The sequence below is a fragment of the Schistocerca gregaria genome, chromosome 8, assembly GCF_023897955.1.
Source record: "Schistocerca gregaria isolate iqSchGreg1 chromosome 8, iqSchGreg1.2, whole genome shotgun sequence".
Lineage (NCBI taxonomy): Eukaryota > Metazoa > Arthropoda > Insecta > Orthoptera > Acrididae > Schistocerca > Schistocerca gregaria.
The window spans coordinates 452,582,741-452,595,274 of NC_064927.1; the positions used below are offsets into that span (position 1 = coordinate 452,582,741).

Consider the following 12,534-nt stretch of genomic DNA (forward strand, 5'->3'; position numbering starts at 1 on the left):
ACAGCGCTTGTCCGAGGCTTTATTAGTTCTGTCCTGAACCAACTAATCATACTAAAAGGGGGGTTAGCCCTATTAGTGGTTTGTTCTTTTCATCGCCTTTTACGACTGACCGCCCGCATCTCGTGGTCGTGCGGTAGCGTTCTCGCTTCCCACGCCCGGGTTCGATTCCCGGCGGGGTCAGGGATTTTCTCTGCCTCGTGGTGGCTGGGTGTTGTGTGATGTCCTTAGGTTAGTTAGGTTTAAGTAGTTCTAAGTTCTAGGGGACTGATGACCATAGATGTTAAGTCTCATAGTGCTCAGAGCCATTTGAACCATTTTTTACGACTGACAGAACATACCGGAGGCCTATTCTTTTCCCGTGCCTCTTATTATTACTATTATTATTATTATTATTATTATTATTATTATTATCATTTCGCTTGGTGTGTGGGAACATCATCACTGGGCGCAAGGAATCGTTGGCGGTCCATGGCTTAGCCTGCCACGAAGGACGAATGGCTGTTTTCAGCTCAGCAATGGTTTTGCTGTACACCTTGTATTTACAGAGCCCCACAAAAAGGAGTCGCAGATGTTCAGATCCGGAGAATATGGCGGCCAATCGACGTCCATGCCAGTGGCCTCTGGGTTCCCCAGAGCCAGAATGCGGACCCCAAAGTGCTCCTCCAGGACATCACTCTCCTCGATGGGGTCGAGCTCCGTCTTCATGAACCACATCTTGTCGGAATCAGGGCCACTTTGGATAGTGGGGATGAAGCCATCTTCCAAAACGTCCACGTACCGTTCGGTAGACACCGTGCCGTAAAGGAATATCACACCGATTATTCCGCGACTGGACACTGCACACCACACAGTCACCCCGTGAGGTGAGTCCTTTCGTTCGCGAAATGCGGATTCTCAGTCCCCCAAATGTGCCAATTTCACTTATCGACGAACTCATCCAAATGAAAGTGGGCTTCGTCGCGTCAAACCATATGATTCCCATCATGCTCCACGGCCAAGCGCGTAGTCTGAATGTCCTAATGCAAACCGTTCAGCCGGCCGGAGTGACCGAGCGGTTCTAGACGCTACAGTCTGGAACCACGCGACCGCTACTGTCGCTCGTTCGAACCCTTCCTCGGGCATCTGCATGATGACCTTAGGTTAGTTAGGTTTAAGTAGATCTAAGTTCTAGGGGACTGATGACCTCAGAAGTTAAGTCCCATAGTGCTCAGAGCCATTTGAACCAGTCAAACCGTTCACAAGTTATTTCATGAAGCTCAGTAATTGTCACCTTGTAAATCTTCCACTCGCCTGTCAGCAGCAAAATAAAACTAAACGAGCTCTACGAGCAGGGAATTGCAGGGTGATCTCGAATTCGGAAACCATTCATCGGTGATGCAAATGCCCGTAACAGGAAAACGTGGTATCGAAGTCGTATGGTCGGATGGTCTTGTTTCGCACTGTTTCCAACTTCTGGCCGAGTTTACGTTCCATGACTGAAACAAGGCTGGGGTTCAGAGATTCCTTGGACAGCCTTTATAGTGGTATCCGTGGGCCTTACGGCTGCCCTGCAAGATCGCAATACTGGCAAAAATTATATCACCATTTTGGCTGATCACGTCCATCCCGTTTGTTACTCAATGGTGACGCTGCGTTCTCACACGGTCCCTATTCACACAGCTCGCATCGTCGAGGACTGGTTCTGTGAGCGCGAAGGTGCACTGCCGCACCTTCCCTGGTCACCACAGCTACCTATTATCGAGGCTTTGTGATCGACTTTGGATAGATGGCTGCGTGATCGATATCCACCTCCATCAGCATTACTGGAACTCGCCATTATTTTGCAGGAAGAACGGTATAAGATTCCCTTGAAAACCGTACATAACCAGTATTATCCTTTTCGAGAGGGCGGGAAGGTGTTTTGAATGTGTCATCACTTCTGTCTCTATGCTGTTGTCTCTATGCTGTTTATTGTTGGAACACAACCTACGACCAGCTTAGAGGCAGAAGTGTTGACACTTTCTGCAGGACCTGACCATCATTTTGCTGGACAATGCTCAAGCACGCACAGTGCAAGCTGTTACTGATTTGTTTTACCGATGGGGCTGCTAATTGCTATACTACCTACTGCACTCCCCTGATTTAATCCCTCGTGAGTTCATCTCGATTTCTAACATGAAGGGAACACTTCAGGGCATACGCTTCAGAACTGCTACAAATTCGTCGGGCGATAGACCGCGCCGCTGGAACTGTCAACACAACTGGCACTGCTAAGAGTATCCTATGACTTCCACATCGCTGGCAACGGGTTATACACAATGCTGGTGACTACTTTGAAAGTCAGTAAAACTTTGAAACACGTATTTATTTTGTATGCGCTGTAAATAAATAGTTGCCACTATTAAAGTTCCAACCCTCGTACAATCTTCTCAGCCTTGATGATTTTTTCCAAAGAACAATTGTCTGCGCGGTTTTCATTTCTATCTAGTTGCAGCAGGCGTCATAGTTTTTGTTCGGAAGTCAACGAGTGTGGCACAAACTTCACATAAACCTTTCTTCTTCTTCAAAACATTCTGGAGAATATCTGAACGCTTGACTCAGAGACGTCACTCCGTTGCGATTTCTAACACAATAACGTTGACACGCTAACCGACTACTTAATACTGCGTAACAACTGACTGATCGAATGCACATCTGTTGATTACTGTTGTTAACTTAAAGTGCTAGCGTAGTTACTGCACTGACGTCTCTTAAGCCCGTCTCACACGGAGCAAGGTTCGCCGCAAGTTTGCGAGATGGCGTGAATGACTGCCGGCTTGCAGGGAAAGCAGCCGGCTATCTTCCATGCCCAAGCTCTCCCACGGTGCAAGGTCGGTAGCTAGTTGTGTTGTGATCGGCTGCACGTTGTATCGAACGAAGATGGCTGCTTCAGGTACAGATGTACAGAGCAAACTAGCGTTATTAGCTGTTTTGGTGATAAACGATGCAGAAATGCATTCTAATGAGAGAAGAAGAAAGAAAGAATGGATGAAAAACTGGATTAAGAGGAGGAACGCTGGAAAAGGTGTGATCTCCATGCTTCATAAAGAGTTGAGGTTAGTTCGCATAACACCTACTTTTGTTTTAAAAGTATCACCATTTCATTACTGTTTGACTTTATAAATATACCAATTATGACTGTTATATACGACTTTATTTTATAGGATAGAAGATCGTACATCCTTCTCAAATTTTATATGGTCGAACAAGACACATGGCATTTGCAACTCTTTCGAGTGCTTCTGCACCCAAGTGTTTATTATAATAGTTTGCGCTTTTCACGACGTACAGGCACTATTCTTCCCTATAAGTACACATCAATGCTTCAGTCTCTTCCTTGGACCACTGCGGTGCCATTATTTAATATTTATAAGAACATCCTACCGCACCTCACAACAGCAGAAAAGCGACTATCAACAAAGGCTTCCCGCCCAAGCTTTCCGCGTTTGACGTCACAAACGAAACGTCTGATGATAGGCCAACGCAGGTAGCACGCAGGGAACCTTACAAGAAAAATAGCACCGGACCTATCCTGGAAATCTTACAAGGTTCCCAGCAAGGTAGCCCGGTAGCAGACGACGGAGCCCGCAAGGCAGCCGTCGCGCGAGCCATCAAGGAAACTTACAGCGAATCTTGCTCCGTGTGAGACGGGCTTCATACGCCAAGAATGAAACCAATCTCGAGCTTTTTGGACGGATGGTGTATGTCTAAAGATCCAAGGAAATCGGTAGCTCGTGACACGGTTGTCTACTGGACAGGAAAGTAAATTCAATGTAAGGGGCGAAAAATAAATCATTTCTTCAGAACCCGTGATACTGATGATCACTTATCACCGTCTTTTGTTTTGCGGTTGGTTTATCCTCCAAAGAAGCTACAGGGACTGACGTCATTGACACAGGAACACTTTACCGACGAGGAATGCCTGCGACTGCCGTCTCCTTGGCGATACCCGACTTCCCTGGTAACACAATGCGAGATCTCGTTCAGGATGAGCTGAGCAGCTGCGACGCTAATTCACGTTTAACGACGGCGGCACGGCCGTGCCGGTTGGCCTGTTTTCACGAGCGAGCTGGCAGCTTGGAGGACGGTATTCTCTTTCATTTTTTTTTTAAATCTTACTTCCAAGGTTCTGTGCAGCCACATTGTTGATAATTAGAAACGAAAACACGAGGTCACGGCCTTCAGAATCTCTCCCCCCTCCCCTCTCTCATTGTTCTAAGCATCACAGTGCAGTGATAAACAGTTAGAATGTCATTTCTTAAGTCTCTTGCTGTTGCATGCTCCTCGCAGCATCTGAATTGTACACAACTTAAACAGAGCATACAACTCACAATTAAAAAAAAATGTCTTGTATTGCTGAATGGAACGGGATAATTCTGTATTGATGTTATCGCTTTTCTCTCGTGTACCTACTGTCTGTTGAAACAACGTTTCCACCGACTTGTCCTGATATATTTCCGAACTACTTTTTGGGCGAGCTGCCGGCTTTTGCGAAGGCTGCAGTTCGTACTGTTACCTCACTGACAACTGGTATTGCCCACTGTATTATTCTAGATGTCACCTGAATTTCTAAGCGGCGTCTGTTGTAAAGGATTTTCATTTTTTAAGTTTTGCTTTTTCGCGGAAGAGTGCCATATGCGTGGTCACAGAACTCTCCCACCAACGTGTGTTTTTATTCGCTTGAAGGTGGTAAAATTAAGTTAATTGAATAAACAAGACCGCTGCGACTGTTAGCATTCTTTGTTGGAGAACACGACTGGTATCACAAATCAAATTTGTGTCATCGGGTGCTTCACTGTATCCAAAGGGATAAAAGAACCTGTGCGGCTGTTCCCGGCAGAGGTTAGAGTCCTCCCTTGGGCACGGGTGCGTGTGTTTGTCCTTAGGATTCAAACTCGCCGTCGAGGACAACAAAAATGGTTCAAATGGCTCTGAGCACTATGGGAATTAACTCCTTAGGTCATCAGTCTCCTAGAACTTAGAACTACTTGAACCTAACTAACCTAAGCACATCACACACATCCATGCCCGAGGCAGGATTCGAGTGTGCGACCGTAGCGGTCGCGCGGTTCCACACTGTAGCGCCTAGAACCGCTCGGCCACTCCGGCCGGCATGTCCTTAGGATGTGTAGGTTAAGTAGTGTGTAAGCTTAGGGACTGGTGACCTTAGCAGTTAAGTCCCATAGGATTTCACACTCATTTGCACGTTTTGATAAAAGAACTTACCAAAATCCAGCCATCCCAAGAAACGGATAACTAAAAGCGATAAGGTCTATGTGTACTTACAGATTAAAGGTTCTATTTAAGCAAAATTTATATCCAGGTATTTGAAGCTTTTAAATCGCGAATTGACGACCGTCTGTGAAAAAATGTATTGGGAGCTGAGGCCATCCCCAACCTAGAAAAGAACCCGGTAAAACCGCAGTAGCTATTAAAGTAATTTAAAATAAAAATAACTAAAGTACATAGCAAAAACGGCACTGTGGTTGCCCTCCGTATAAAATAGTGAGTAAAATTAAGGACTTACGATGCTGTATTACCTTACGTAGGGGAATAAGCGATAGCGTCAGGGTGCTTTAAATCCTAGGAGTCCGTAGAATCAATTGCCAAAAGGGTTTTGTGAGTGGACATGGAAAAAAAAGACAGACAAAAAAATGAAATCCTTGAGGTTGGGCCAAAATTGTACAAGAGGTCGGGAAAGGGGAACGAATATTGCCGCCGTCTCACGGTGCATTTGTAACTAAAAATTACTCATTTTATTAGAAACTGTTCAGCCTATTGTATTTCAACTCTGGAACGTTTCTTCACTGTTAGTTGAATCTACATATGTAAAACTTAAAATGTGTGTTGACCTGGATCCATTTTGGGCGTACACTGCCTGACAGAAGTGAACCACCCGAGATAGTAAATATGTGATTTTATTTTGGCCGATTGCAAAATGGAGTCAAAATTACAAAACCTTAGGCGTATTACTCCAGTGATCGGTACGACGGTACACACCCTCTGGTATGGACGCATCCACTGAGTCGGTTGGGAATGGTGTCATCAAGCTGTTGCATCATTTCCTGAGGTATGCTTGCCCGCCTCTGTTGCAACTGGTCCTTGGTGTGCTGAATTCTGGCGCTGGGACCGAGTGGGCGACCGAGATCGACCCCACACAGTTTCTGTGGGGGACAGAGCTGAGGGTCTTGTTGGCCACGGGAGCACCGTAGCACCACCCGTGCAGTTCACGGACACGAGCATTGAAAAATGGCACCGAGATGCTATGGCATGAGAGGTGCCCCGCGAGCGTGACTGTGATGTACCGTTGTGCCGTCAGTTTTCCCTCGAGCACTATCAGCCGTGACCAGAAGTCTCACCAGATGGTTCCCGACATCATGGCGCCAGAGGTTTGCACCGCTGTGCCTCTCCATAACACTGGAGGAATGGAAATACTCGCCGACGATTGTCATCCTGGGTAGTGCAGAACCACCATCCATTGCTGAGCACAGTGCGATGCCATTCGTCGGCAGTCTATGCTCCCCACTCACGCCAGCACTCCAGACGCAGCTGTTTGCACTTCCCAATCTCAGCCTGCGACGGTAATTCCCTAATCCGTCTACTATTAGACTCTCACCAACGGTACGGGTCGACTCAGAATGTTGTACTTGTTCTCCGATGACAGACAGATATGTGGAATGGTTACAGTGTGCTTGGCGAGCATTACACCGATCCTCCATTGTAATGGTCAGACTTCGTCGCCTGGAACCTTGACGACGAGTATTCATGCCCTCGACTCCCCATGCTGTCCATAGTGGGGCCCGTGTTACGTCCGAATGCCCCACAAATCTGGATATTGCTCGATTCGACTAGTTGGCCAAATGGAGGCCCACAATGACGCCCATTTTTAAAACTTAGTCAGATGCTGATGTCGCTATCTCATCCGAGTCCTCAGCATCTTCGTGTTCTTCAGTGATCACCCATAACCTGGTGCAATCCCCTTATATACCGCCGGCCGCGGTGGCCCTAGCGGTTCTAGGCGCTTCAGTCTTTAACCACCCTCCTGCTACGGTAGCAGGTTCGAATCCTGCCTCGGGCATGGATGTGTGTTCTAGGGGACTGATGACCTCAGATGTAAGTCCCATAGTGCTCAGATCCATTTGAACCCCCAGACAGACGAGCGAGACACTTGCAAGCCACGTGCGATGGCTCTAGTACTCGTCCATCGGTCCTCTTCAACTTGATGAATAACTTCATTTTCCAATACGACAGTGCACCGCCTTCTCGGAGCATCACAGTTTGCTTTGTCACTTGTGAATTTCTCACTTTCCCGCAGCCGTTGTTCTACTTTGGCAAACATGTCATGAAGTGGAATCAAAGTATTTAGAAAGTATTCGTGGTACAGACGTTGAGCTTGTCTTCCATTATGGCGAGCTTCACCGTAAATTAACAGTATATAGATTTACTCTGCTAACGTGTACTCAGGCATCTTGTCACTGCAGTGCTAGTCTCCGTAATGTCAACTGACTCATCACCAGGAAGCATGAAAACAAGCGAATGGAAACAGAGGAAATCGCGTGACATCGCGTCGTCGTACCATTCATGAATGTGGGTAGTCCATCATTACAGTAAACGACGTAAGAAACGTCTAACGTGCTATCGAGTAGCTCTTGTTTTCTTCGTAACATGGAAAGGAACCGTTTCCGGACATGGGTTCCAGTGTGAAATTTGATGTGCGAACCTGTAACAGTGTGTAAGACGAATTGTGAAGCTCCCTGCAGATCCGTCGCGCTCTGGGCCGGGAGCGCAGACGAGCTTGCCGTATGCAAGCAGCAGCCCACCAAAATCTCGACTAAGGATCTACCCCTACAGACGCGACACCCGGCTGGGGGATCTGCCCCCTATCGACGCTATGCTATGTCACCGTGACAGTTCGATCTACCAAAAGGATCTTGCAGAAGGTAATGATGAGGCGCCAGTTTTCCTACCTTGAAGCGCGTAACGGGAAGAAGGCAGTCAGTGGGTCGCTTTCGCTCTCGTGGCGCTTGCCGACAACCCGTCTGCACTCAGCAGAAGCCGGCTGCTGTAAACATCATGGTTCCCAACCGAATGTCTGTAAAGCAAAATCGTCGAATGCTGATAGGGAGGGAGCGCAGGGCATAAATTCAAATATTTGAAACTGTCAATGAAATTATTTAAGAAACTTTTGTTTTTCAGTTCCACCGGCTCACTGAGAACTACTTCTGCACGAGTAACCCCATTTGTAAAAATCTCTGTTTCTTCTAGAACGTTCATAATCACATCCTTTTCATCTCTGTGCAAAATTTCCATCTGAAGTCCACCCCCGGTAGCTGAATGGACAGCGTGACAGATTGTCAATCCCCTGGGCCCGGGTTTGATTCCCGGCTGTGTCGGGGAATTTTCTCCGTGCAAGGACTGGGTGTTGTACACATACAAACAAAGTTTGTCAGTTTAATCTCACTCTGAAGTAGATGCTGTTCGTGTTCGAATTTTGACAGTAGTGAGAACGGCCACAAATGCAGACAAAGCAGTTCTGGCATAAACCGTGTCACTGTGTTTAAAACAGAAGAAGGAAACAAGACGCTGGTCCGCAGAATGACTTGAAATGAGAGAGAGAGAGATTTGCCCATGAAACTCATCAAAGGAAACATTACTCTCAGAACACGATGATTACATCAACTTTCTCCGAATCGACAATGAATCTTTAAATAATATGTTAAGGTCCTCGTGAAAGATCGGATTTGGTTGTCAGTTTGGTTTTTTCAAGCCGCGGATTTGTCAAACAATTCTGTACACGTTCCAGCAAAGTTTGTCAATTTAACCTCACTTTTGAAGGAGATGCTTTCCGGTTATGCTGTATTTTGACGCCAGTAGGAATGGCTAGATATGCATATAAAGCATTTCTTATCTTGACTCTGGCACTGTGTTTAAAGAAGAAAAAGTAAAAGACGCTTGACCATGAGAGCGAAATATGCACATGAAATACTGTTAAAGGAAATGTTACTCTCAGAACTCGATGATTGCATCAACTTCTTGTGGACGGACAGTGAAACTTTTAATAACTTGCTTAGAGTTACTTCGCCCTCACACTGCAAAGGGAGACACAAGTGTGCGAAAAATTTATTCTCTTCTATTTGGCCCTCTAATGACCGTTCATTAAAATACCTCAATGGGGAAACATTTAGCCTACATCGTCCGTGGAAGAACTAGAGACGTCAGATTTCTTTTTAATTTCGTTGCACACCAGCTTATTTGTTACAAGTAGAATATTGATTTTCTTCTGTACCTCTTCCTCTGTAATGTATGACTGGAAAAGATGCGACACCGCTAGTATTTTGGTAATTGTCAGTGTTGTTTTGGTTTTATCCTTGACCATAGTCTCCATTTCTGTGGAAACTCACGATAAGACAAGATAAATTGTAGTAAAACTATTTTTTACTATACATAGCCGGCGAAACATCGATATAAACAAAGCCCGCCATCTTGTCAAACTTTCCATCAATCAAGATTTCTCGCAACCACATCAAACACGATTATTTGTTTGACAAACACATCAAGCACTGTAATCGGTCAAATATTTGGCAAACTTAGTAAAGTTAGACAAATTCTTGATCGTGTAGGGGGCCATTTGAAGTTGTGATCAAGCGCAGCAATGCGTAGTGCAAACTGAACTCCGTAATTCAGACCGAGAGGGAACGTGCGAACTTTTCGAGCAGAGAACAAAAATGATTCAAATGGCTCTGAGCACTATGGGACTTAACATCTACGGTCATCAGTCCCCTAGAACTTAGAACTACTTAAACCTAACTAACCTAAGACATCGCACAACACCCAGCCATCACGAGGCAGAGAAAATCCCTGACCCCGCCGGGAATCGAACCCGGGAACCCGAAGGTGGGAAGCGAGAACGCTACCGCACGACCACGAAATGCGGGCGAGCAGAGAACACAGCAAATGTTGCCACCACTAGACATACAGCATCGTCCACTTCCACTTCAGCTGTACCCACTTTGTAGTGATGGGACAACCGACTGGTTTTAAAAACCAATTGTTTTTTCGTTCTGTCGATTTTTTCAGTCGAATGGAACAACCGAACGAAACTAGTGTCTGCGGTCACCTCCATGTGGATGTTTTCCACTCACTCTCTGGGTTTGAGTGGTTTCACTTACTGTGAGAAAATCAGCTGAGCCAAGTCTATGACAGTCGCGTTCTTTGTATGAATGTTTTCACTCAGTCTCCCGGTAGCGGCGTTTCCGCTTGCTTACTTGTGCAGACATGAATCGTGTGTAGGGTTGCCAACTCTATTTAGAGACAAATCATTTATTTCAAAGAGAGGTAAATAAAAAGTATATTTCTATAAATGAAGAATTTTCAGTATTCATGTATTTATTTTCTTACGTAGGAATTCTGCGTACTTCTTGAATTAAATATCAATATTTTCGTGGTTTTTAAAAGTTTAATCACTGGTGCTACACTGTAAATTTGTAGTAGCTCTTCCCTCTGGTTTGCACTCGATGCATGTACTCTTTCAGTAAATCTGAGGTGGCGTCAGTAGAAACATAGAGGACAATATTTTTTTATTTTTATTTTTTTTACCCAGTCACTCTCTTCTTAAGCATATACTGCTACTTTTCGGAATTATTTTATCGCGAGAAATATTTGTCATCTTCTCCTTTTCATGTGCCTTTGTCCCGCATCGAGACAGAGTCGGCATTGTTATTAACGGATCTGACATAGTTAATTTAAGAGCTGTCACTACCCCATTACCCCTGACCCTTTCTTATGCGGAATATGTGCACCAGCAACTGTCTGTCTGTAGTGTTAGAGTTGTGAAACTAAGCGAGACCTGGGCACCAGCCCAGTATTCACCTAGTGGGATGTGGCAAACCGCCTAAAAACCATTTCCACAGGCTGGCCGGCACACCGACTCTTGGTGTGGATAACCAGCTCAGCATTCAGGAAGAGGAGTGTGGGGACACCGCCTAAACACCACACTCAGTCTGGCCATTAGCAGTAACAGAAAGACTTCATGATTCAAACGTTGAAATGTATGGGAATTGCTTTGGGACCAAACTGGTAAGGTTATCGGTCCCTAGTCTTACACACTACTTAAACCAACTTAACAACACACACACACACACACACACACACACACACACACACACACACACACACACGCCCGAGGGAGGACTTGAACCTCTGGCGGGAGGGGCCGCGCAGTTCGTGACATGGCGCCTCAAACCGCACGACCATTCCGCTGGGCCACTTGATAATTCAGTCAATGTTAAAAACAAGACACTATATCGATTGTGTTCATTTGGTCGCTCCTACTGACTGATTTGAATCGAAAGGAGTGAATGAACAGTAATCCAACAGGTCCGTAAATCTAAAGTGCGCGTCATTTCTTATGGCGGCCGAGTTTAGGTTCGTTCTGCGCATCTGACGTCACAAAACACAGTCAGCCAATGAACAGAGAACGACGTTGCCAGGGCTCGGCTGCAGTACAGAGCACCGACGAGTGTCTTCAGTTTTAGAAACGTTCAGTCACAGATAAAGTAACTGAACGAAAGCAATGTCTTGATAGCAGAATTTCTTTTATAGAAAGTTTGGAAAAAGCATTCTTTGTACCAATTGCTTCATATTCTATTAATTTATTAAAACAAACAAGCAATAAGCGTCCTAATTCAGGCGATAGCAAGGAAAGGTGTTTGTATCATTCTCACTAACCGCTTTTTCGCAATAAAGAACAGCGGTAATTGTTCATTTCCTATTGTATTTTGACGAAACGTAATTCATAGTCATGCCAACAGTGTTTGTCGATATTTTGCGTCCTACTTTAAAGTCCTCCAGGAATCATAGTGAATGATGAACTGCGTTAGCGTAATGGTTGAAGTGTTAGGCTGCTAAGTGGAAGGTTCCGAGTTCATACCTTGTTCTGTGCTTAATGTTTTCTTTATTTAAAAACAATATCGAAGTGTCTTACTTCATGAATTCTATTCGTTTGAATGCAATTTTTTGAAATTTCTAGTGGCAACTGAAATCAACCATACAGAAAGTATACGCTATGGACTTTTAACCTCTGTAAACTCTTCAGAATTTCGTGCAATGGTTTACTACATTTAAAGCTGCACAATAACTGCGTTGAACATCGAAACAAAATTAAGTCATTTATGGGGGAAAGTATCAGTCAAGAAGATGTGTAAAAATCAAATTTTTGGGCCAAATAGTTTTTGTGAAATCGAATGATAAGCGTGTGAAAGCAGTCGGAACACCATGTGTCTGCACAGCGAGCAGTGCAGTGCAGTGATGACAAAATCGCGCTCAGCGCGGAATGCTGGGAGCACGTCTCTGTAGCAGCGAAAGGGTTAATGCGGCCGTGGTGGCTTACTTCATAAACTGCGCGCTCCCCCCTAAACGTAAGTTTGCTTGGCGCGTGCAACTGGCAACGCAGCAATCTCCCGCGTCTGGGCGGGCATGCACGAACCGCCAAGATAAAAGAATTGAACTTATAGTACC

General features: G+C 45.3%; 1 protein-coding gene across 1 annotated transcript in view; it reads left to right on the forward strand.

Moving 5' to 3' along the window:
- Positions 1–12,534, forward strand: part of LOC126285240 (calcium uniporter protein, mitochondrial) — a 244,260-nt gene that overhangs the window by 63,208 nt on the left and 168,518 nt on the right. The gene's annotated exons all lie outside the window — the stretch shown is intronic.